Source organism: Chelonia mydas, chromosome 6, assembly GCF_015237465.2.
Source record: "Chelonia mydas isolate rCheMyd1 chromosome 6, rCheMyd1.pri.v2, whole genome shotgun sequence".
NCBI lineage: Eukaryota > Metazoa > Chordata > Testudines > Cheloniidae > Chelonia > Chelonia mydas.
The window spans coordinates 59,772,710-59,799,249 of NC_051246.2; the positions used below are offsets into that span (position 1 = coordinate 59,772,710).

General features: G+C 41.5%; 1 protein-coding gene across 19 annotated transcripts in view; it reads left to right on the forward strand.

Annotated features, from left to right (window-relative positions):
• The window catches only part of LOC102939360 (transmembrane protein 263), a 307,551-nt gene that overhangs the window by 112,940 nt on the left and 168,071 nt on the right, over positions 1–26,540 (forward strand). The window lies entirely within an intron of this gene.

Genomic DNA, 26,540 nt, shown 5'->3' on the forward strand with positions numbered 1-26,540 from the left:
CCAGATCATTTAATAAATATATTAAACACCACCAGTCCTAGGACAGATCCTTGATCAATCTCTGTTGTATTTTTCTGCGTTCAGTATTCATACAGACACACAGCATTTTTAAAAACATTCCCAGAACATATATTTGTAATCTGCATCATTGCACCTCAACATGTTTCTGACTTAAACATTTGACATAATCATTTATAAATTTCATGCTGTAGTCTTTATTGAAGTAATTTCTATTTTGCATTTCTATTGTCTCCATCAAAATGAATCCATGCAGACCCTGGGTATATTTTACATTATCTCTTAAACTGCAGTGTGGCTCCACTGGTTATGGAGTATGGTGTGTAGATATTTTATTGAGGAAAATCAGATTGACTAATGGGAACTCTTTTTGGTCAGGCTAAAATGGATTCATGTGGGATGTTTTTTTAAGCAAGCACCTTGGCTCTAAGGACCTTTACGATCTTCCCAGTCTATTTTGATTTTATACACTCAAATGATGTAAAACCTGTAAATCCACTGGCCCAGATCATACCCTTCTTGAGTTTACATGTGCAGACATCTTCCATGTGCAGATCTCCCTCCTTCCCAGCACATGAAGGAAGGGAAGGAGTCCATGTATTTCTACAGCATTGCCATCCCAACCTCAGCAGAGAGGTCTAGGGCCCATACAAAGGAGGCCGTGGAGTTGGGAAGGAAGAGGCGTTGTTGGCAGGATGTTGTGCAACTCTCCTCTGGAACTGCAGAACATAGCCAGAAAAGTTGATACAGTGCTCCCTGCTTCTTGCCGCAGAGCCACTGCTACTGGAGGCAGGAAGTCTCTGGGAGAGTGGCTATAGTACCAGAACCACGGTAGGTATACAAGGCTTTTGTATGAGTGGCCCAGGTCCCCAGTGAGTTTCCCCAGAGGCATTGGGTGACTTTTCCATGAGGTAGCAAGAAAAGCCCTAATTGGGACGTAAGAAGAAATCCTTGCAGTAAACCACCTCCTCCAATGGCAAGACTCATGGAAGGAACAATATGGCCCACCATTTGCAAGTTTTTCTTTATCTATATTGACCAATATAATAGGATAATTTATAAGATGTCCCATATATATATGCCAATCCCATGCAGTCCGGTCTTTTTGTTAGTTTGAAAAGCTACAGATCATCTAGAATGCTGGATGGTCTGGTTATCACTTTTAGAAAAGTTTGAAATGCTTTTGTTTAGTTGTCACCCAGGATGGATTTTTGTTTGGAAAGTCTCTTGAAATAACTAATCTGAGACTACTGAAGTGTGGTTAGAGATTTTTAAATCTTGTCACTATAGACCACATTTTCTATGGAATGACTTTCTAATTTCATAATGCACTTTTAAAAATCCTCTCTTACTTTACTTAACCTCGTTGGTAGAACTAAGATTGAACAGGAAAACATATCAAATTAATTAGAAGTAGGAAGAGCTCTGTAACAGGGTCAGCTGCTTCTGGAGCATCCCCGCATGGCAAGAGGTCACTCTGCAGTACCTTGCCTCTGTTTTCCCTCTCTTCATGGCCCCATAAGAATTGCACACCTCCAGACCAAAGGTAGTTTAAACATTTCCCTCCTGGGGTCCAGTTTATTTAGTCCTTACACAGTCTGGCCTTCCAGGCCTCAACCTCAGCCTCTCTCTCTTTTCCCCCCGACCCCCACCTACATAGGGAGTCCCCAGCACTCAGTCACCACTCCCAGACTTTCCTGGCTGGAGCTCAGCTTTCAGGCTCTGACTTCTAAACTACCCTGCTGTCAAGGTCATCTTCCTCCTGTCTTAGCAGGCTATTCCCAGTCCTAGCTACCTAGAGCAACTTTCCTGGTCTCAGGGTCTTTCCTGCAGGAGCTTTTCCTCAGTCTCTGCTACACCTTCCTAAACTTCCCTCTCTCTGCAGCTTCCTGCTGCTCTTACAATGGAAAGCATCTGATCCCTCTCAGGAGTGATTCCTTATTAATCAGGGTTGGCTGGCCACAGGCCTTCCAGCCTTTAGGGGCAAGCCACCTTGTTGCAAGCCTCATCTACACTGCTGAAAATGCCATTTATAAAGTGGTTTCATTTGGCACAATTGTGTCACCAGGGCAGATAGGTTTTTTTTTTATCGATTTAGCAAAGTTATATCCTTTCTCCAGCCTAGGTCACTACCTTGTTTTTAAAATCAGCTTAGCAAAACTATATTCTCTCTACACAAATGGCCATTTGAAAATTTAGTTTCAGCCAGCAGTTTCAGTGGTGTAGACAGAGACAGTGTGTGTCATCTATGAAGCACGCTTCTGTCTGCTTAAGGATACCCTAGATTTCCAGCTAACTGGGGCACTTTTTTTACTCAGCTTCCTTCCAGTGTGCTGGAGCTGTTCTGAGTTTCTCATAGAATGTAAATCTTCTTTAAAACAAAGGAGATACACCAGTATTTTGTAGCTTCTTAGGCCTTGTCTAAACTGCCAGTGGCACGTAGGATATGTGTAGCTACACGCTGCTGTGAAAGGCTGTGGTGGGGGGAAGCAGTGGGGAAAGGCTCTGGCAGTGGGGAGGCAGCCTGATGCTATACTTCTAAAAATACCAATGTAAAGGAGGGAGGAGTGTAGAGTGCCGTATTGGGTATACACCAGAATCTTAGAGTGTATTGTTATTCTGCTCGCCTAAGCAGTGCCTCACCATCTACACAACTGTTTATACCCATGCTAGGGGGACGTGCAGTGCATGTACTCTGCCATAAGTGTAGATATAGAGTCTGTCTTCCTTAACAGAAATGTTATTGGACTAGAGTCAGATGAAAATTTTCAAAATGATGGCCAGACTTTGGATTACAGTAGAAGCTTATCGTTACAAACACCTCGGGAATGGAGGTTGTTCGTAACTCTGAAATGTTCGTAATGCTGAACAAAACGCTATGGTTGTTCTTTCAAAAGTTTACAGTTGAACATTGACTTAATACAGCTTTGAAACTTGACAAGGTGGAAGAAAAATGCTGCTTTCCCTTTATTTTTTTTGGTAGTTTACGTTTAACTCAGTACTGTCCTGTATTTGCTTTTTTTGTTTTGTTTTGTTTTGTTTTGTTGGTCTCTGCTGCTGCCTGATTGCATACTTTTCCGGTTCCCAGTGAGGTGTGTGGTTGACTGGTCAGTTCATAACTCTGAGGTTCTACTGTATGTGAAGAGTCAGCTGTCAAATTAGTTGCTAGTGGAGTAAAGGTAAAGAAATTAAACAGGTTAGCCTGTAACCTGAGGATAAAATTTAGGTTAGCTGACTCCATAATCGGAGTTAAAAGGATTACTTAGGGCTCGTAGCCAAGTGGAAACTGTAAGAATTTAGTACAAACAACTCAGATCGACCTTAGGGATTTATATGTACCTCATTATTGTTGTATGTGAGTACAGCCCTTAATGTATTTATCCTCGCAACATCACTATAAGAAGTACTGTTGTCCCCATTTTACAAATTGGCAACTGAGGCACAGAGAGACCAAGTGACCTGCCCAAGATCACACAGGAAGCTGTTAGTGGAGCAAGGACTTGAACTTAGGTCTTCCGTGTTCTAAGCCAGCACCCAAACTGCTACACAGACTTCTTCTGTTCTAGCTGCTTACTGCGTGATCCATCCAGCATTAATTATTCCCCTTGTTTGCAGTGGCACCAGAGAGCAAGGATTGAATGAAAGAGTGAACTGACCTCTTGCCTTGAGATGTACCCCTTGGGGGAAGTTTTGCACAAATACTGCCCATCTTGTACACCTTGTGTGGATAAGCAGAGACTTCAGTTTCTAATGCCAGAAATTCACCATATTTCATGAGCATTAAAAATGCACTTAAGAAAAGAAAATAACCTGTTCTCTTAGTGTCCTTTTATGTCTAATGCATTAAAATATTTCACAGATATATATGTACTTCAACTCCATTTAGATTTTTCAGTTTTTCAAACTAATATAATCCTAGATATTAGAGGTGACAAAGACACAGCCAGCCATCTAGTTCCCTCAGCTCCTGTGGTGTGCAAGATTGTCCCTACTGAATACTTACAAGTGCTTTATCTAACTTGCTCTTGAATATTCCAGGGATGATGCTTCTACTGCTGCCCTAGAGAGCATTCTACATTCTTACTCCTCTAACTGCAGAAAAATTTTCCTGATACCTTGTCAAAACTCTCCCTTGAACAATTTCACACTGTTACCTCTCTACTTGACGCCTTGAACAATGTACTTTACCCTCCTCTCCCTGGACACCCTGGAGATATATGTAGACTCTTATCCTGTCATTTCTTAGTCTCCTTTTCTCTCCAAACTATATATATTTAATTTTCAGTCTGTCTTCCAATGTCAGTTCCTTTATGGCCTTTCTGTTAGTTGGGGCTGCGTCTCTTCCCCTTTGCTGCATCTGTTTTGCACCTTTTTCTCTGAAGTCGCCCTGTGGTGTTTATGGTGGTGTTAGAACTGAGCCAGCAAGTGAACCAATGGAACAATTTAGTAGCCTACCTGTCTGAGACTAACCAAATAACACGATTGCCAGTTGTCTAGGTCCCGGGGTTCTCTTTTTCATACATTGATGAAATCTATACATGTGCTGTTCGAGGCTGCGTAAACAAAAAACAACAAAAAAGTTCCCCTCATGGTAGCCAAGTATGGCCATGCAGGTGACTGACTGGAAAACCAAGCTCTGTCTCTTGTTCCTTGGGCCTGCGTGGGATGGGAATGCTAGCAAGACAGAAAGCTCAGCTCTAGAAAAAAGAAAAGGAGTACTTGTGGCACCTTAGAGACTAACAAATTTATTTGAGCATAAGCTTTCATGAGCTACAGCTCACTTCATCGGATGCATGCAGTGGAAAATACAGTGGGGAGATTTTATGTACATAGAGAACATGAAACAGTACGTGTTACCATACACACTGTAAGGAGAGTGATCAGGTAAGGTGAGCTATTACCAGCAGGAGAGGGAAAAAAACCTTTTGTAGTGATAATCAAGGTGGGCCATTTCCAGCAGTTGACAAGAACGTGTGAAGAACAGTAGGGGGGAAATAAACATGGGGAAATAGTTTTACTTTGTGTAATGACACATCCACTCCCAGTCTTTATTCAAGCCTAAGTAAATGGTTTCCAGTTTGCAAATTAATTCCAATTCATCAATCTCTCGTTGGCGTCTGTTTTTGAAGTTTTTTTGTTGAAGAATTGCCACTTTTAGGTGTGTGATCAAGTGACCAGAGAGATAGAAGTGTTCTCCGACTGGTTTTTGAATGTTATAATTCTTGACGTCTGATTTGTGTCCATTTATTCTTTTACGTAGAGACTGTCCAGTTTGGCCAATGTACATGGCAGAGGGGCATTGCTAGCACATGATGGCATATATCACATTGGTAGATGTGCAGGTGAACGAGCCTCTGATAGTGTGGCTGATGTGATTAGGCCCTAGGATGGTGTCCCCTGAATAGATATGTGGACACAGTTGGCAACAGGCTTTGTTGCAAGGATAGGTTCCTGGGTTAGTGTTTTTGTTGTGTGGTGTGTGGTTGCTGGTGACTATTTGCTTCAGGTTGGGAGGCTGTCTGAAAGCAAGGACTGGCCTGTCTCCCAAGTTCTGTGAGAGTGATGGGTCGTCCTTCAGGATAGGTTGTAGATCCTTGATGATGCGTTGGAGAGATTTTAGTTGGGGGCTGAAGGTGACGGCTAGTGGCGTTCTGTTATTTTCTTTGTTGGGCCTGTCCTGTAGTAGGTAACTTCTGGGTACTCTTCTGGCTCTGTCAATCTGTTTCTTCACTTCAGCAGGTGGGTAATGTAGTTGTAAGCAAACTGTGGCTGCTAATATAAACTTCTTTTTAAAGTTTGGTTTATTTTCTCCTTTTGAGTGTGCTCAGTACTGGGATTTATCGCCAAATGGATGCAACGGTGACAGGGCATTTTCTTTCTCTTTGCTGTGGAACTGTGACAGATAGGGGCTTTGAACCTGTACACCAGCTACACACACTGGTAAATTATGACATTTCATTAGTTCTGTTTGTCTGCTCTCTCATCCTGGTAGGGAGAGGGAAGAGAAAGCAAGAGAACAAGGTGGTTGCTTTTAAAGAAGATGAGGGTGCGAGAAGAGGACTATGTAATCTGGACAATAGTAAGAAAAATGACACATTGCAGAATTAAAAGCAAAAGGTTTGTAGCGGAGTGTAATTAGAGAGATTAGACCAGCATCTGAAACTTTCTGAAGTAAGAATTTCTGCACCGGTCCCGACTGAGCTTGGGTGGAATGAAGACTCAAAGGGTTGTGCTTAGCTTTTAAACTGGAGGCACAGTCAGGTTTGCAGATCTCGGTAAGGAGGTTGTACAACTGAGAGAGACCCTCAGACCAGGTCTAAACTATAAACTTTTGCTGGCATAGCTAGGTCAGAAAGGGATGTGATGATTTGTGATTTGCCACTGACATAGCTGCACCAGCAAAAGCCCCTAGTGTAGACCTAGTTATACCGGTAAAACTGCGCCTTTGTAGCATGTTTTGTTCGGGGGTGGAATGTTATAAGCTATACTGGCAAAAGTACATTTTTGCCATTAGAAGCTGCGTCCACTCCAGAGGCAGTGTGGATATGGCTTAGATCTTAACCTCTTTGCTCAATTCAAGCATGTTGTGGTAACTTTCAGTGTCCAACAATGGCAATTCATTCTATAGAGAAGAAATACATTCAGATAGCAGCTTCCTAGTGAAACACTGACTATTAATGTGTTTTATTCACCTCTCTTATAGTGATGAAAACGTTTGCTATGGGTCTCACAGAAATTTTGGTTCTTGTGGCCTGCTAGGTGGTGGCTGTGGTAACAGTGAAATTTTTCAGCACTCTGTTATGATGTAGGATATATATATATATATATATATATATAGGCATACTGTATCTCATACTCTCCACCACCCAGTTTTCCTGACTTCCCGACCCAGCCAGAATTAAAACAAATGGTTGCCTCTCTTGCTAGTTACCCATGCTGCTTCCAGGCTCTGGGGCTTAAGTGAAACTAATGGCAAAGCCAAAGCCTGTCAGAGGAGCTAAACAATGAGTGATATAAACTGTTTCAAAAGAAAATAAAGACAAAAAGAGAAGGATTAGCCTTATATGCAGCTCAGGGTTGGGAAGTTTGAGAGAATGCCTTGAAAGAACTATGGGTGGTGTGGGGGTTGTTATGGTTTTAAATTTAAGAGTAAAAGGAGTAAAAAAGACCGTAGAGTTTTGCTACATTTAATCTGAGCAGGAAGAGCAACATGAGGATAAAGTGATTTATTAACTAAATGCACAAACATGCACATATGGTGAATGCATGCCTCTGAAAATGTTACCTCAAATAACTGAGGGCTTTTTCAGTGTAACTAACAGGCCTTGGGGAAGTGGACCCAGTTCATGTTTGAATAATCCCAAATTTTACTGTATGAATGATTCTGGGTTTTTTAAAGTTTTTATATCTCATCCATTAACAGGGCATCTAAGCACCTTCTGACTATAGGGTCATTCCTGAGATGATCTTTTAGGCCACAGTTTAGGAAAGCATCCTTAGTCAGGAGAGAATTTAAGGCTGTGCTTAAGTCCCATTAAAGTTGCTGCATTTTAAGCACATGCTTAGCTTTAGGCATATACTTATGTGCTTTATTGACTAGGAATGGAATCAATCAGGGTTATCTAGGGAGGTTGTGGAATCCCAATCATTGGAGGTTCTTAAGAACAGGTAGGATAGACACCTGTCAGGGATGGTCCTGCCTCAGCACAGCAGGATGACCTCTTGAGGTCCCTTCCAGTCCTCCAACTTTTTGTGTGTTTACGTGCTTTTCTGAATTGGGCCTTAGTGCACATGTTATGCTAAAGAATGGCTGAAGGCAACTTCTTACACTTCCACTGAACTTCCTCAAAAAAATGCAGCATAGGAAACCTTGAGCTTATTTCAGTCAAATAAAATTAAAAACATTATATACTGAACTCGTGGGGAAACGAGATTCTTTCTCCCCACATCTGAAGGATAAACCCACTTTTCTTCCTCCTAGGTGGATTTATAGCTTTAATAACGCATCATTTCCCAATTGTGCCACCTTTCTATTTTCCCCCTCCTGAAGATGTTTTGAAATTAAAACATAAATTGGGTAATGTTATATTATAGATCAGTAACTTTCATAGCACCTGTGGTCCAGTATAGACTTTCAACAGGAAAATAACTTTCCCATTCTCCTCCCTTCCTCCCCCCGAGTATCCCAGTTGTCAATTATCTAAGTCTGTGGTCTGTTTGACAAGCATTGAAACACATCTGCTAGATTTTAAACTGACTATGCCCAGCTATGGAATGGAGAATTGGAATGTTAAAGAGAAACTTGCATAATGCTTTGGAACGGGGGGAAATAAAACATTTATAGAACAGGAAAGTAGTCTGTTTTCTATATATATCCCTTTTAATTTGCTACTAAGCTTAAATGAGAGAGCCTAAAACTTTTCTAATGAAGCAGTTGATGCATGCACATACCTTGATGGTCGAATATCTGTATCAGAAACATCCAAATAGAACACACTTGATGTGCTGCTGAATACAACTACTGATTTTCTGTAGAATATCAATTGAGGACAACAACGTAACAGCATGGTGGAGGCCTAACAACAAAAGGGGTTAAATAATGTCAACTCTTAATATTTTGTAAGTCTACCTTATTTAAGTGCATTAGTCAAGAAACAATTTAGAAGTGATTCACTATAAACAACCATTGGCAAGAAATGGATTTTGTGGTTTCATCCAGTTAAGCATTTTCATCAGGAATAACAAGCCTTTTAGGACCATCACAGGCTGGAGGAGGTCATGTTTCCCAAGTATGAACCTGTGAAAGGTGAGGGCCCATGAATGGTGCTTTATTTATTAGTCATTAGTCAGGTATTCCAAAAGATCCTCCTCCTGTAGAGAAACTGTTGTTCACCCAAATGTATCTGTATTGAGGTGACCCAGAAGACTTTGAGATGGGGAATTTAGTGTACTTTGGAGACTTCTTTCAAAAAGTTCTAACTTTCAAGGTTGTTAAGCTGTGTCAAGGACAGAAGACACGTGACTTTTCACGTGTAGAACAAGAGCTTAACTCCAAATGGGTATATAGCATTTATTAAATCCTCTTTAGGGTGAAGAGCACTAGGTGCTCCGGTAAGTTGGTTCTTGTTGCAAGAGTTCCCATTGTGCTGTTTCATGTATCTGGATTTAGTGCCGAGGTCCTTTTGGGTTTTCATAGTACATAAATTTGCAGATTATTCAATGAAGCAAAAGGTGTCTCTGATGAAACTATTTTCAGAGAATGTTCTGTATGTAGCTATTCTCCAATTTCTCTTTTGATTTAAAATCAATATAAGTTTATGATCCTAAACCTCTTTTATAAAAGAGATTAATTGGTGGTCAGCTATTGAGAGAGAAAAACATCACATAAAATCAGATTTCTAAAGTAGGACCAGTAGGTTGTCGTCCTAACATTCGTATTCCTGTTATATCTTAGCATGCCTTTTGTCTTCTGCCACCCCTTGCCTCCCATCATACTGCTTCTAATTAGAGAAAGAAATGAGCCAGATGACTCCCAATGTCCTAGCAGATCAGGTGTATGTTTGTACTTAAAAGATCTACTGAAATAGTTTATAATTTCAGAAAAGAGAACTCCCCTCCATTCTTCCTACAACCTGTAGCAGTGCTTTAAAGTAGGGGATAGGAACTGGGATTCCTTAGTTCTATTCCTGGTTCTGCCATGGACTTTCTGTATGATCTTGGCCAAGTTACTGAATTTACATTCCTCCTGTATAAACCTCCCTTACAAAGGTATTGTCAAGGTTGATTAGAGCCAAATTTTATCTTAAGGCAAAATACTTGTTAGTACAACTTCTAGGAAAGAAGTTGGAACTTTTCTTCCCAATATCTGTAGTGTTCAGACAATACAGTGAAAGACACCCTAGAAATAAGAATCAGATGCATAGATAATATCTTACCATTTGGCCTCTCCTGAAGGTGAAGTCTGTCAAAACACTGTTGCATCTATTAATATCAATGAGCATCTCTATTTATTTGAGTCATAGAGAACCCAAAGCTCATCATTCTCTGAATAATCTGAAAGGTTATAAAAGGGAAAGAGGAGAGTGAGTATCTTGATCCATGTATGATCAGTAGTATTCCTGCAAGAGTATGTATAGGTACCTCTTTTTCAAGGTTACTAGAAAGTAGAGGCTTTCAACTTTTGTCTGAAATTTTTTTTCAAACACTGCTTGTGTTTTGTTAACAGCCCTGTTTTCTCCTCATTTTATCCATTTACTATGTACTGGGGAATGTATACATGTCATTTGGCTGGTTGTATATTATTTCATAATGAGATAATTTCTGTAATTCTGTTGTTCATATGCTGCTGCTTTTGCTGACTAATGTTGTATAACTCCCATGACATGTTTTTAAATGTATATCAAGGGTGGCCAGAGCTTTGGATGGGCACTCTTTGCTGTGGGGTTACTTAGATTGAAATGTGTGTGCAAAGTAAATACCAGGTGTGTGCCTGAATGCTACTTTGAAAGTAGTTTAAAAACCTGGATAGATGCATCTTAGGGGAAAGAGCTGGTCAAAACTTGACATTTCAATTCTGTGGGAAATTTCAGCATCTCAAAAAAGGTTTTATGCCAGTTAGGTATAAAACATTTAAATTTCAGAATTGCCCACAAAAAGGAAACTACATTTTTTTTCTTTTTGTTTTTTTGTTTTTGAAGAATTGAACTGTTCCTGTTAGATGTAAAAAAATCTAAATTAAAGGAAGCAGCTGGCTGCCCCTGTCTGTGAGGAACCCTCAGGCTGCCTCTGGAGTCCCCTGCCTTGGACTGGGGGGGTAGAATCCCTGAGAGCTCCATCTTGGGCTGGAATTGAATGAAGGAGTACCCTGGAGCCACAGACCATGGAAGTGCAGGCTCCCCACAGCCAGCCAAGCGAGCTGACAGAAAACCACACAAATTTCCTACAGAAGTTTGTTAAAATAGATAAGTTTTTACATTTGAACATTTTGGTTGCATCCAACTGGCATTTTCTGGTAAATCAACCAGCTGTCTTAGGAACGAAGCAATAATCCTGGGTATTGATATTTATTTTTTGGAAGAAGGAAAACATATGTGCCTGTAAACTGAGTTCTATAAGCAGTGTGCTCTCCAGTATGAACTTCCCTTTCATTCAACCCACTGGGACTGCAAATCTGTTTTCATTACTTATAATATTATGAATACTGTATTCAATATATGCCCCTTAAGGTATATATACTGACTGTCTTATGTAAGAGGTTCTAGATTTGCTGGTCAGATCCTATGCAAGGGACAGTATTCAAGAAGGAGGAGCTACAGAAAATACTCATTTTTAGAATGTAACAGATACACGTAAGTAATTTCCGATTAGCTTAGGGAGCTTTTAGTTTAGAGTTATGGCTAAGAGTCATATCCAAAACTGCAAACAGACTTCATGAGAGTTAAATTATTTAATTTTTTCCTTGTTATTTTATCAAAAATTGACAATATGCAGATATACTTTTTAGTTTTTCATGACTTTCATTTTTGATCTATTAAATGCATTTTAAATCTAAACTAGTTTCTTCTACTTGTGTAAGACCTTTTTACTGTTTGAATATCTTAACATATTTAACATAAGCGGAAAATTGTATAGAAATTACTTTAACATCTATTCTCATTACTTTTTACTGCCAACCTCATCATTCAAATACACACAATACATGTTCAGCTGGTATAACTTAATTATGTTCAATTTGTGTAACTCGGTTATTAAAGACCAATTTTTAAAGAGTTCATTTCTATGCCCTATCCAGTTCTTCTGTTGGCTTAAAGGGACGATTGTATGAAAAACACAATTTTAAGAAGGCACATTTTAAAAAATTACTTCAGGTATCTCTTACTCCCCTCCCTGCTCTTCCTGGGATCCTTGTCCTAACTTTTAACTGATTTAAATAAAATGCCTCTGGATGGTTCATCTTCTCCTTCAGTGTCCCTTATGCCCTCTCTCCATGTCTCCATCCTCACATGGAGTACTACATGCAGTTATGCAGATGTGCATGCCCTTAAACTCTACACTGCAATTAAAAACCCGCAGCTGGCCAGTGCCAGCTGGCTTGGGCTATAGGGCTGTTTAATTTCAAGGTAGATGTTCAGGCTCGGGCTGGAGCTCAGGCTCCAAAACCCTGCGAGATAGGAGGGTCCCAGAGCTCGAGCCAGAACGTCTACACCACAATTAAACAGCTCCTTAGGCTGAGCCTCACCAACCCGAGTCAACTGGCACGAGCCAGCCGCAAGTGTTGAATTGCAGGGTAGCCATACCCTAAGATCTCACATCTCTGCACTGTTAAGAGTGAGAGTGGAAACTTAGGCTATGTACACCCTACAGCTTATGTCAGTATAAGTTATGTTGCTCCGGGGGCGGGGAGGGGGGTGGTGAATAAACCGACCTAAGCACTGGTGTGGAAAACACTATGTCGGCGGGAGAGTTTCTCATAGCTACCACTGCTCTCAGGGGCTGGAGTAATTAAATCAAAGGGAGAGCTCTCTCCCATCATAGATTCGTAGATACCAAGGTCAGAAGGGACAATTATGATCATCTAGTCCGACCTCCTGCACAACGCAGGCCACAGAATCTCACCCACCCACTCCTGCTATAAACCTCTCACCTATATCTGAGCTATTGAAGTCCTCAAATCGTGGTTTAAAGACTTCAAGGTGCAGAGAATCCTCCAGCAAGTGATTCGTGCCCCATGCTACAGAGGAAGGCGAAAAACCCCCAGGCCTCTTCCAGTCTGCCCTGGAGGAAAATTCCTTCCCGATCCCAAATATGGCGATCAGCTGAACCCTGAGCATATGGGCAAGATTCACCAGCCAGATACCCAGGAAAGAATTCTCTGTAGTAACTCAGATCCCACCCCATCTAACATCCCATCACAGGCCATTGGGCCTACTTACCATGAATATGTAAAGATCAATTAATTGCCAAAATCATGTTATCCCATCATACCATCTCCTCCATAAACTTATCTGAGTTTAATCTTGAAGCCAGATAGGTCTTTTGCCCCCACTGCTTCCCTTGGAAGGCTATTCCAGAACTTCACTTCTCTGATGGTTAGAAACCTTCATCTGATTTCAAATCTAAACTTCCCGATGGCCAGTTTATATCCATTTGTTCTTGTGTCCACATTGGTACTGAGCTTAAATAATTCCTCTCCCTCTCTGGTATTTATCCCTCTGATATATTTATAGAGAGCAATCATATCTCCCCTCAACCTTCTTTTGGTTAGGCTAAACAAGCCAAGCTTCTTGAGTCTCCTTTCATAAGACAGGTTTTCCATTCCTCGAATCATCCTAGTAGCCATTCTCTGTACCTGTTCCAGTTTGAATTCATCCTTCTTAAACATGGGAGACCAGAACTGCACACAGTATTCCAGGTGAGGTCTCACCAGTGCCTTGTATAACGATACTAACACCTCCTTATCTCTACTGGAAATACCTTGCCTGATGCATCCCAAGACTGCATTAGCTTTTTTCACAGCCATATCACATTGGTGGCTCATAGTCATCCTGTGATCAACCAATACTCCAAGGACCTTCTCCTCCTCCGTTACTTCTAATTGATGCGTCCCCAGCTTATAACTAAAATTCTTATTAATCCCTAAATGCATGACCTTACACTTTTCACTATTAAATTTCATCCTATTACTATTACTCCAGTATACAAGGTCATCCAGATCCTCCTGTATGATATCCCGGTCCTTCTCTAAATTGGCAATACCTCCCAGCTTTGTATCATCCGCAAACTTTATTAGCACCCTCCCACTTTTTGTGCCGAGGTCAGGAATAAAAAGATTAAATAAGATTTGGTCCCAAAACCGATCCCTGAGGAACTCCACTGGTAACCTCCTTCCAGCCTGACAGTTCACCTTTCAGTATGACCCACTGTAGTCTCCCCTTTAACCAGTTCCTTATGCACCTTTCAATTTTCATATTGATCCCCATCTTTTCCAATTTAACTAATAATTCCCCATGTGGCACGGTATCAAACGCCTTACTGAAATCGAGATAAATTAGATCCACTGCATTTCCTTTGTCTAAAAAATCTGTTACTTTCTCAAAGAAGGAGATCAGGTTGGTTTGGCACGATCTACCTTTTGTAAAACCATGTTGTATTTTGTCCATTTACCATTGACCTCAATGTCCTTAACTACTTTCTCCTTCAAAATTTTTTCCAAGACCTTGCATACTACAGATGTCAAACTAACAGGCCTGTAGTTACCCAGATCACTTTTTTTTCCTTTCTTAAAAATAGGAACTATATTAGCAATTCTCCAATCATATGGTACAACCCCTGAGTTTACAGATTCATTAAAAATTCTTGCTAATGGGCTTGCAATTTCATGTGTCAATTCCTTTAATATTCTTGGATGAAGATTATCTGGGCCCCCCGATTTAGTCCCATTAAGCTGTTCGAGTTTCGCTTCTACCTCAGATATGGTAATATCTACCTCCATATCCTCATTCCCATTTGTCATGCTGCCATTATACCTAAGATCCTTATTAGCCTCATTAAAGACTGAGGCAAAGTATTTGTTTAGATATTGGGCCATGCCTAGATTATCCTTAACCTCCACTCCATCCTCAGTGTTCAGCAGTCCCACTTCTTCTTTCTTTGTTTTCTTCTTATTTATATGGTGATAGAAGCGTTTACTGTTGGTTTTAATTCCCTTTGCAAGGTCCAACTCTACTTGACTTTTAGCCTTTCTCACTTTATCCCTACATGTTCTGACCTCAATAAGGTAGCTTTCCTTGCTGATCCCTCCCATCTTCCACTCCTTGTATGCTTTCTGCTTTTTCTTAATCACCTCTCTGAGATGCTTGCTCATCCAGCTTGGTCTACAACTCCTGCCTATGAATTTTTTCCCCTTTCTTGGGATGCAGGCTTCCGATAGCTTCTGCAGCTTTGACTTAAAGTAATCCCAGGCCTCCTCTGCCTTTAGATTCACAGGTTCTTCAGTCCAATCCACTTGCCTAACTAATTTCCTTAATTTTTGAAAGTCAGCCCTTTTGAAATCAAAAACCCTAGTCGCAGATTTATTTTTGTTTATCTTTCCATTCAGTTTGAACTGAATTAGCTCATGATCCCTTGAACCAAGGTTGTCCCCTACAACCATTTCTTCTATGACGTCCTCACTACTCACCAAAACCAAATCTAAAATGGCATCCCCTCTAGTTGGTTCAGCAACTACTTGATGAAGGAATCCATCAGCTATCGCATCTAGGAAAATCTGAGCCCTATTATTATTACTAGCACTTGTTCTCCAGTCTATATCTGGGAAGTTAAAGTCTCCCATGATCACACAGTTTCCATTAGTATTTACTTCATTAAAAACATTAAAGAGGGCTCTGTCCATATCCAAATTAGATCCCAGCGGTCTATAACACACCCCAAGCGCTATCACAGGGGAGGCTTTAGTAGTTTTCTTCCCCAATGTGATTTTTTGCCCCGACGGACTCTGTCTTATCCATTCCATCGCTTCTTATTTCTTTACATTCTACCTCATCATTGATATACAATGCCACTCCACCACCTTTGCCTTTATTTCTGACTTTCCTAAACAGCGCATACCCTTCAATAGCTGTAGTCCAGTCATGACTACTATTCCACCATGTTTCTGTTATCCCTATAATATCTGGTTTTGCTTCCTGCACCAGTAGCTCTAGTTCCTCCATTTTGTTACCTAGGCTCCTCGCATTGGTGTACAAACATCTTAATTTTTGCTGTTTGTGCCTAATTGGGTAAAGAATGTGAGCGAGGTCAGTCATTCTACAGCCAGTATGACCTATTAGACTGGTATCCACTTCCTCCTTATGTCCATTCTCCTACTCATGGATGTATCCTTTCATACTTTGTTTTCTTCCCTCTCAATGCTAAAATCCAGCATGGAGATTACCTGAACATCTCATAGAATCATAGAATATCAGGGTTGGAAGGGACTTCAGGAGGTCATCTAGTCCAACCCCCTGCTCAAAGGAGGACCAATCTTCCATTTTTATCCCAGATCCCTAAATGGCCCCCTCAAGGATTGAACTCACAACCCTGGGTTTAGCAGGCCAATGCTCAAACCACTGAGCTATCCCTCCCCCAACCATCTCCCCCAAAATTCCTAGTTTAAAGCTCTCTTTATCAGTTGTGCCAGCCTCCATCCTAGAAGTCTATTTCCTTCTCTACTCAGATGAAGTCCATCCTGAGAGAACTGTCCTTGTCCATGAATGCCTCCCAGTGGCCATACATCCCAAAGCCCTCCTTATAGCACCACTGCCTGAGCCATCTGTTGGTAGTCATTATCTTGTCACACCTTTGTTGCTCTTCTCTAGGAACAGGCAGAATCCCACTGAAGATCACCTGAGCCTTGATTTCCTTAAGCGTCTTCCCCAGCCTGGCATCTTCTCCCTTGATACGTTCCAGCGAGAATCCTCTGGTATCATTTGTTCCCACATGAAGGATAATCAATGGATTCTTTCCCTCTCCCTTTAGGATCCTTTTCAACCTCAGGTCTACATCTCGTATCTTAGCACCTGGAAGACAGCACACCCTTCTATTCTCTGGATCAGCTCTGGTTACAGGCCTGTCTGTTCTTCTCAGTAAGGAGTCCCCAATCACGTAGACCTGCCTTTTCCTGGTGACGGTGCTATTCTCCAGTCTGTCCCCTGTTCCTTCTGGCCTCAAGTTTCTTTCCATTCCTATTCTCCCCTGTAATCCTCTGGAACCCATCCTGTATCCTCCTGGGGCTCATATTTGGTATAGTCTCCATTGATTCTTCCCCTTTTCCGATAGGACTAGCTGCTCTTCTCTTCTTCCTTACCCTTCCACCTTCAGTGACCACCTGCTGAGCCCCTTCTTCATTTTCCAGCTCTGCAAACCTGTTCTTGAGCTCTATTTCTCCTTCACTAGCCCGTCTTTTCCTCTGCCTGGTTCTCTTAGTCACATGCTTCCACTGTCCACTTTCCTTACCCAGCAGTCTCCCCTCAGAATTCTTCAGTCCTGCTTCCATCTGCAAGTCTGAGCTTTTCCCTTCATCTGCCTCGTGTCTTTGCTCCATAATCTGCTCGAACCCCCTTCTAAACTCAGCCAGAGTTTCCACCTGCATCCCCAATCCTCGGATCTTCTCTTCCATCAGCTCTATCAGGCAGCACTTCTTTCCAGGTACCCCCTCCAGGATCATGTACATACCACAGCTTCCACATCCAGTCATCTTCATTGTGTCTTCCACTACATAGGTCACTCCCACTGTGCCTCCGTAGCTGTCATAGCCTTCTCACCTAAATCCTGTTAATCTGGGAAACACAAACCACACCAAAACACCAGCACCCACAACAAAAACAAACCCCAAACAAGCACCGCAATACAAACTCCCACTGAAACGCCCCTGTTTACAGCTCTGTTTGCTGGCTCCTGTGCCGCTGCAGCTTAGAGCATTTGCACTAGCAGTGCTACGGGGCGCAGCTGTAAGCTCTGTAGTGTAGGCGTAGCCTGAAGAACAGCAAAGAGATAAAATATAGAAATTGAAAGCCAGAGGCCAAAATTAGTGCTTTGCTTCATAACACTGTACACTGAAATCAGGTAACATAAAGGCAGAGCCAGCCTCTGCCAATAGGGATTAGGAACTATGAAAGTGAGATAAGATCCTGAAAGGTTGAGAAGGAAGAGAACAGTAAGAAGTGGTGTTAATATTAACTGCTAAATCCCACAGTGCCACTTCATTCCCATAAATCAGTTTTGACACACACTTAGGCTTTGTCTACATATGATACATTCTCTGTGCTATGAACCATGTGGTCCACTGAGCACATTTATAAAACACATCATCCCCACCCGCCCCACCTTGTAGTGCTCCACATGGCTTTAGAGATGCATGTTCAGTACTGTTTGGATTAGACTTGCATTCACTAGGGTTAAGTACTGGTTAGTCAGTGCAGACTGAAATGATTGACAGTTCTCTCATTACTGTCCCAATGTGTCCTTTCAAAAGTCTCCCAGAATGCACTGCTTCTGGAACCTGTGCTGGGAGCTGGGAATAGGTCTTACAACTGAAAGTTCTCATCAGCACTATCTTGGACTTGGGGCAAATCGCAACGGCTCACATAAGTTAGTGGGGCTAGTGTGGATGCAATGAATCATTTGTGCCTGAAATGGTGCAATCATATGGGTTCAGCTAGGAACTTAGTAAGGACACATCCTTCTGGGCCGTACCCTGCAGTCCCTGGTCAGGCAAAACTCCCATTTGGGCCAGTAGGAATTTTTTTTAAAGATCCAGTTCAATACCTCTAATGAACTATAATAGTGACAAAACTGATATAAAATGAAAATTGCTGCTGTTACTCCCATTGTTGATGTTTCCTGGATATTACTTCACATGATGATATTCCTGAAATTGGATAAATGGTTTTGTAGAAAAGGGGGAGGAAAATACTTGGCCCCACTTAGCATTAACATCAGGGATCTTTCCTGGTCTGAGTACAATGAATTTGTTCTTGATTCAGATCTGTTCTTGAACCCCAGGGCCAAGTACACTAGCCCTGTCGGGGAGAAGACGTCAATAATTCAGATCACATTATTCTGCACGATGCTGACAATTCAATCAGCAACACAGTTGCCTATGTTTCAGAAACGTTTAAAATTCCTAGTTATATAGGAAGTTAATTTGAAAGAGCAGCTGAATGCCTCCTGGAAAACATTGAAGTATTTCTATTTAGCACCCATTCTGCTTGCTTGCTCTGTCGTATATTTTCTGCATTTCTCTAACCTTGTTCTTGATGACAAAAGACATTTGCGTGAGAACAGGATCTTTGTTTCTTAAGTGCTCATCTGTTCCTGCTGTTTATTTCCCATGTAAAGTCATAATCCCCTGCTTGTGGCATCACAATTGGTTGCAGTGGAAACTATTATGTTGTCACAAACAGAGGACTGTGGCTTCAGGTGGGGGGATAAGCAGCGGGAACAGATGAACTCTTAAAAACAAAAATGCTGTTTCATGTAAATGTCCCTAGTAATAAAGAACAAGGGGAGGGGAAATACAATGCGGGAGGGAAAGAGAAAATCAGTATGAGCAGACTTACTTCTGAAAAGTGGGGCTCATGGTTTTCTTTCAGGCAGGAGCAGCTACTTTAAAGTTGGGACATGTCTATGCAGAAAAATTTATTTTTAAATTCGTTTTTTTTCTGACTAAAACCTGAACAAACAAACATTCTCACTCAAATGTGGGAGAGACTGCATGTTCAGGATTTTTTATCCTTATTTCAAGCTTTTTTTTATTCCTGTGCAAATAAATCTGTTCTAAAGAATTGTTAATATTAAGGAAGCACCCCCTTTTGAATGCTGATAGGTTTATTGAGAGCCTGGCTCCCACCAATTCGGCATGGAACACTTGCACTGGATAAAGTAGGAGGACCGTGCTGGAAGCACATCTATGTCAGACCACTGAGCCAACCTACCAAATGCCCTCATCCCACAGGCTGCTCCCATTTAAAAGCATAAGCAGCAAGCTGACATTTATCTTCAGAACATTCCGTTTTAGAATATTGAAATACCCAGTAGAAATCTCAGCTTGTACCTTGTTTTGGTTTTATCTGCGACTTTTTTCCCCATGCTGCTGTTTTGTCCTTTGTCAATGGCAGGCTTCAACACTCTGTGAAAACTGAAAGATTTATAAAAACAGCAGAAACTGGGGAGCAGAATGGGAATGGCGATGGAAGAGAGATTAGCAACAAAACCTATTATGTTCCTTCTATGGGAGCTGCCGATTGGTGTGCTTTCATTAAAATTCTCCTTGTTAGCTTGGGTGATGTGTTGGGGTGAAGGGCTATTTGATGTTTGAGAAGTAGTGAGAAGTTAGCTTTCTAATGATGGACTAATTAGAAAGCCCAGCCTAGCAGGATCCATGGAAATTGATTTGCACAGTGCCATTTTTGCTAATGAGAGTCATGAATACATGTTTGCAGCCCTTTACTTACTTTTCCTCCCTACAGCTAACGAAGGAGAAGTAATCATTAAGAGCTCAGTTATAATCTATACAGAGTTTCCATTACCTTGTAGGAATAGCCAGACTTTAAGAACTCCAATTTTAAATAATGCTCTTTGTTGAGGAATGAGCTCCACAGGTTTTACTGTTGTAAAGTAAGTATGTTTTCTAACACATCTCTACTGATGGTTCTTCCAGGTGTACGGTGAGATAATATTTTTCTGTGATTATCAATAGGCTACCCACAGTGAAGTTTATTGCAGTATGAGACCTAAATGTAGCCATAAACAAACTTCTGATAAATTGGCTATTTGATTTTTCATTTTATTCATCTATGGGTACAATAGGTACTCCCACAAATATGTCAATTTACATGTTTTTCACTCAAAACCTCGATAAAGGTAATAGTGATTGATAATAGTTAATAACTATAATAGTGCTAATGTAATTTACTTAGATTTCTGTAAGATGTTTGACTTGGTACTGCATGACATTTTTATTAAGAAACTAGAACAATACAAAACTAGCACAACACAAATGCAATGGATTAAAAAACTGGCTAACTGGTACCATCTCAAAATGTAACTGTATTTGGGGAATTTTCATTGAACAAGTGTGTTTCTAGTGAGATTCCAGAGGGGTTGGTTCTTGGCCCAACTCTATTTAACATTTTTATCAATGACCTGGAAGAAAATATAAAATCTTCACAGATAAAGTTTGCAGATTATACAAAAATTGTGGGAGTGGTACATAATGAAAGAGGACAGGTCACTGATCCAGAGTGATCTGGATTGCTTGGTAAGCTAGGTGCAAACAAACCATATGCATTTTAATATGGCTAAATGTAAATGTATATGTACCAACAAAGAATGTAGGCCATACTTACAAGATCGGGGACTCTATCGTAGGAAGCAGTGACTCTGAGAAAGTTTTGGTGGATGATAAACTGAACATGAGTTCCCAGTGCAACACTCTGGCCAAAAGGGCTAAAATGTGATCCTTGGATGCATAAACAGGGAAATCTCAAGTAGAAATAGAGAAGTTATTTTACCTTTGTATTTGGCACTGGTGCAACTGCTGCTGAAATACTGCATGCAGTTTTGGTGTCCATAATTCAAAAACAATGTGGATAAATTGGAGAGGGTTCAGAGAGGACCACAAGAATGATTAGAGAATTGGAAAACGTGTCTTATAGAGAGAGACTCAAGGAGCTCAGTCTATTTAACTTGGTAAAGAGAAGGTTAAGAGGTGACTTGATCAGGCTGTGAGTACCTACATGGGGAACAAATATTTGATAATGGGTTCCTCAGTCTAGCAGTCAGTGATTCAACAAGAGCCAACGATTGGAAGCTGAAGCTAGACCAATTCAGACCGGTAATAAGATGTACATTTTTACGTGAGGGTAATTAATTGGGACAATTTATCAAGAGTTGTGGTGGATTCTCCATCGCTGACAATTTTTAAATCAAGATTGCTTGTCTGGTTTCTTTCTTTTTTTAAAAAAGATTAGCTTGATTTCAAAAGAAATTATTTTAGGGAAGTTCTACAGCCTCTGATACACAAAAGGTTAGACTAGATGACCACAATGGTCACTGCTGCCCTTGGAATACATGATATTTGTGTGAACAGAACAAAAATTTGCAATTTTGGGGAACAGCTCACACAGTGACATCACTGCATATGCACTTACCGAGTTCATTTGTGCAAATGCTTTTAACTTACCTAGAGGATGCACACCTGATTGAAAACTGAGGCCTTTGTATGTAGAGAGGAACGCCCTGAAAAGCAGAATTCTTGTGGGATGGGGATCTTTCTGAATCAAATGTATCCTGACACATGGAATGTGGCTGCCTGAAACCAGATTCTCAGTTTCCCCCAAAATGCATCTTTCTAACTTATTTTCCAAATTGGCCAGTGTTGGTATCAAATATGGTGTAAATGTACACAGGTCTTCCCAAGCCAGTCATCTCAAATGTACCGTGTTCCTTTCCCTTACACCTCCCGTCACTTTAAAATAAATAATAATAAATAATAAAAAGACTGACTTTATTCAGTTCTCAGCTCCCTTCACTTATTTTGCTTTTTTAAAAAGTACATTCTTAACTGTGTAAGCGGATCGGTATGGATGTAGCTATAGACTTTGGGAGTTGGCCAAGAGGAGTTTTTTAGATACCTTATTGAGAACACTTCCAGTGGAGCGGAAGGTACAGAAGGGAATTAAGTAAAATTAAGGAACATTGGTAAATTGTCTGTTCAAGGAGCTGAGAGGTAGAGGTAGCAGGGAAATAAAGGGGCTTTTTTGTGGATTGGGGGATGCTAGAGATCGCTCTTACGCAGAGAGGGAGAGATTGAGGCTGCAGAGTTGGGCCTAGAATCAATGGAGATCAATAGCTAGAACTGAAGATGTCAGCCCCACTTAAAGGAGTTGGAAGCAGAGTAGGTGAGAAACCTAAGAATCAGTAACTAGGAGAAAGAATGAGAATTAGAAGGGGAGGGGATCATGTCAGAATGTGTCAGTCTCCTCCTGAAAATCAGCAAGATCCTGGGTGAAAAGGGAGATGGGAAGAGGAAGGGCTTGAGGAGCCAAAGGCAACAAATAGGCATTGAAGTTTTGTAAGGACTTTTAACAATGCTTCCAATAAGGACAGGGACAGAGTTTGGTGCCCGGGGATTGGAAGTCATTCCGTGCATAGCTGTTTGAATGGAAGCAAGGACAAAGGTGAGGGAGTGAGGTGTGTGGGTGTGTGAGTGAGTGAGTGAAAGAGAGAGAATGTCAAGTGTAAGGTCTTGTTTTCACTGGAAAAACAAGGCACATTGTTTACCTTCAGGATAACAAATGCACATGTACTGAAGACCAGGCACTTTGGTTTTACCAGGAGGAAAACTAGGCTAGGTCAGCACTATACTTCTGCCTGGGGTTGACCACACACAGTTGATGTCACAGTAAAACCAAATGACTTGTCTTTATTGTTCCTTAGCTTGGGGTAGCTCACATGCATTCATTATCCCAAGGTAAAATACATCTTGTTTAGCAGTGAAGACAAGGCCTGAGGATACATCTACACATCAAAAAAAAAAAACCTGGCAGAGTGTTTCACAGCCAGGGTCAACTGACTTGCACTCCTGCGACAGGGCTAAAAATAGCAGTGTAGATGTTTGGACTGGAGACCAGGCTCAGAGACCCTCCCCTCTCACTAGGTTTCAGAGCTGGGGCTCCAGCCCGAGCCCAAACAAATACACTATTTTTAACCCTGCAGCATGAGCCCTGCAAGCCTGACTCAGTTGACCCAGGCTCTGAGCCTCACTGCAATGGGTCTTTTTTTTGCTGTGTAGACAGATGTGCCCTAAGTGTGCTCATCTAAAACTGATTTTTGTTTGCCTAAAAGCTTTTTTTTTGTCCTGTTACCAGACTCCCCACCCCAACCCCCATTCCAAAAATACTTCTTCCCAAAACTACCCTTCTTCATCTTGCTGAAATGCAGACCAACAAAAGGAATTCAATTCATAGTTAAGGCTCCATCTGTAACTCCTCTTTTCTAATGTTGTATCCATGCAACATAACTTCCCATACAGATCTGAAGCTGACAGAGCCCAGGAACAATGGGGTCAGCTTTTCTTAGTGCAGCCCAACCTCAGTGGTGTTTATTTTTTGTCTGGTTTTGTTTTTTGTGAGGTTTGTTTATTTTGTTTGTTCAGTTGAAACTTCGTAAGACATTCAAAGAACCCCAAAGCCCTTGGGCGTTTACTGCGCTGTTCCTGGGGCAGACCTGCATGCAGAATTCTGCGAGACTTATCACATAGCATCTACATCTCATGATGACACTCTGAAACTTTAAAAGCTTCCCTTCATTTGAATTGGCTCTTTGAGCACAGACAATATCCATTTAAAAACTAAAATCTGCAAAAGCAATGGTGCGGAGTCCCAGCTCAGAAGAAGCTAATCCAAAATGGCAACTGGGGAAGATACTCCAAAGTAGCGGCCTGGGAGTTCCTCATAGCCCATTCTGGAGCTTTCAACATTTATAATAAGAAAAGGAGTACTTGTGGCACCTTAGAGACTAACCAGTTTATTTGAGCCAGCAGGAGAGTGAGTTTGTATGGGGGGGGGGGAGGGGGGGAAGGGTGAGAAAACCTGGATTTGTGCTGGAAATGGCTCTACTTGAGGATCACTTTAGATAAGCTGTTGCCAGCGGGGGAGTGAGGTGGGAGGAAGTTTTGTTTCATGGTCTCTGTGTGTATATAATGTCTTCTGCAGTTTCCACGATATGCTATGCATCCGATGAAGTGAGCTGTAGCTCACGAAAGCTCTTTTTTAAATCTATCAACATTTATAATATTCCTCCTAAAATGCTCTTTGAGTTATAATATATCCTGTAATGCATATTCTTGTGGGTTTGCCACACTTTTAAAGTGATGCTACTGAATCGAGGTTGATAAATATATCGTATTTTCATGCTTGCTTTAGAGTGTATCTCCTGTAGCTATGTGTTTAAGAAAGTATTATAGTTCAAAGTATTGACCTGTTTGCCTTTTAAAGGTGTCTGTTAGCTATATCAGCAAGACAATGTCCTGCATTGCAGAGCAGTAGTTTGCCCATCATTCTTGCATGGTTCTGATAGATGTATTATTTAACTACAGCATACTATATAAATTATATATAAAAACATATTGTGGAGTACCCTCTTGGCGAAGGGATTTTGCCAGGCAGCCATTATTGTTAATGGGGGTTACGCAGCTAAATCCCCACTCGCTACACTAAAAATCTACACTGCTTTGTATGTACAGCAGGAGAAAACTAGCCATACATCTGAAAAGCCAGTAGATCCAAAGGGATTCAGCAGCTGTTTTAAAAATAGATATAATGGGAAGGAAGAAGCCGTGGACAGAGAATTCACACTAATAATTACAGAACGCTCTGTGAACAAACTTCTTAACCTGTCAGTATTCAGATAAGAGATATGGCCTTCCACTTCCAGAGGCACAAAATTACTTCACTGAGATAAACTGAAATAATAACAAAAAAGCTACTTGAATGAAAAAGTAATGAGTGATGCTAGAAATCTAGGAAATGCTGTATAGGAATAAACCAGTAGGCCACCTAGTTAGTATCCAACCTCCTGCCATGGTAGAAGAAACCAATTGTCCATCTTACACAGTTCTGCCCTTGCCTAAAACTATCCCTTGTTTCCACTTACTCCCCCTCCCGCTCTGTCCATGTTTCCCAGCTCTCTTGCCTTGCTACTCCCTTCACCTCTTTCTCTCACTGGTGACACTGCCCTTTTATGCAGACTTCCTCTCCCATTGAGGAGAACCCAGAGTGTCATCCCTCCACCTTTTTCCTCAAAATTCTTTTTTTTAGTTAACATTCCACTAAAAACTTCCCTCCAGAGCCATCTACCAGTATTCCTGCTCTTGTTCCTAACTTTACCCCAAAATACAAAATAAGATATAAATACCTCCTCCCTTCACCCATCGCCTGTTGTCACTTGTCACCACCTGCTGTGCTTTGTCTTATTTTTATTTGAAAGCTCTTTTAGGTCAGGAACCTATCTTCTTTATACCTCTGCAAATATACCTGCTGCTGTGCTGGAAAATACCAATAGTCCATCTAGTACAGGGGTGGCCAACTTGTGGCTCCAGAGCCACATGCGGCTCTTGAGAAGTTAATATGCGGCTCCTTATATAGGCACCGACTCCGGTGCTGGAGCTACAGGCACCAGCTTTCCAATGTGATGGGGGGTGCTCACCGTTCAACCCCTGGCTCTGCCACAGGCCCTACCCCCGCTCCACCCCTTCCCACCCCCTTGCTCCTCCTCCTCCCCCTCCCACACGCAGAGCCTCCTGTACGCCACAAAACAGCTGATTGGGAGGGAGCGGGAGGCTCTGATTGGCAGGGCTGCCAGTGAGCAGGAGGCTCTTGGAGTGGGGTGAGGGAACTGATGAGGGGCTGCTGATGTATTACGGTGGCTCTTTGGCAATGTACATTGGTAAATTCTGGCTCCTTCTCCAGCTCAGGTTGGCCACCCCATCTAGTACGTTGTCCTGTCTGGCCTATGCTGTAAGGTATAAACATCCTGTAGTGCACCTGGCTAATTGTGCAGTTCTGTACCCTGGTGGGGGGGTTCTTCTTGAACACAGTTTCTGATGCCCTGAAGCATAAAGATTGGTTTGTCTTTAACTTCTATCCATTCTAGTTGGTGATAGCTCCTGTGGACCTGGTGACTTGCCCATAGTCCATCTTACTTTCCATATTGTAGTTTAGATGCCCAAGATTACTTCTACACAGGACATTTAATCTAGATTGAGGGTATGTCTACACTACGAAATTAGGTCGAATTTATAGAAGTCGTTTTTTTAGAAATCGTTTTTATATAATCGATTGCGTGTGTCCCCACACAAAATGCTCTAAGTGCATTAAGTGCATTAACTTGGCGGAGTGCTTCCACAGTACCGAGGCTAGCGTCGACTTCCAGAGTGTTGCACTGTGGGTAGCTATCCCACCGTTCCCGCAGTCTGCGCTGCC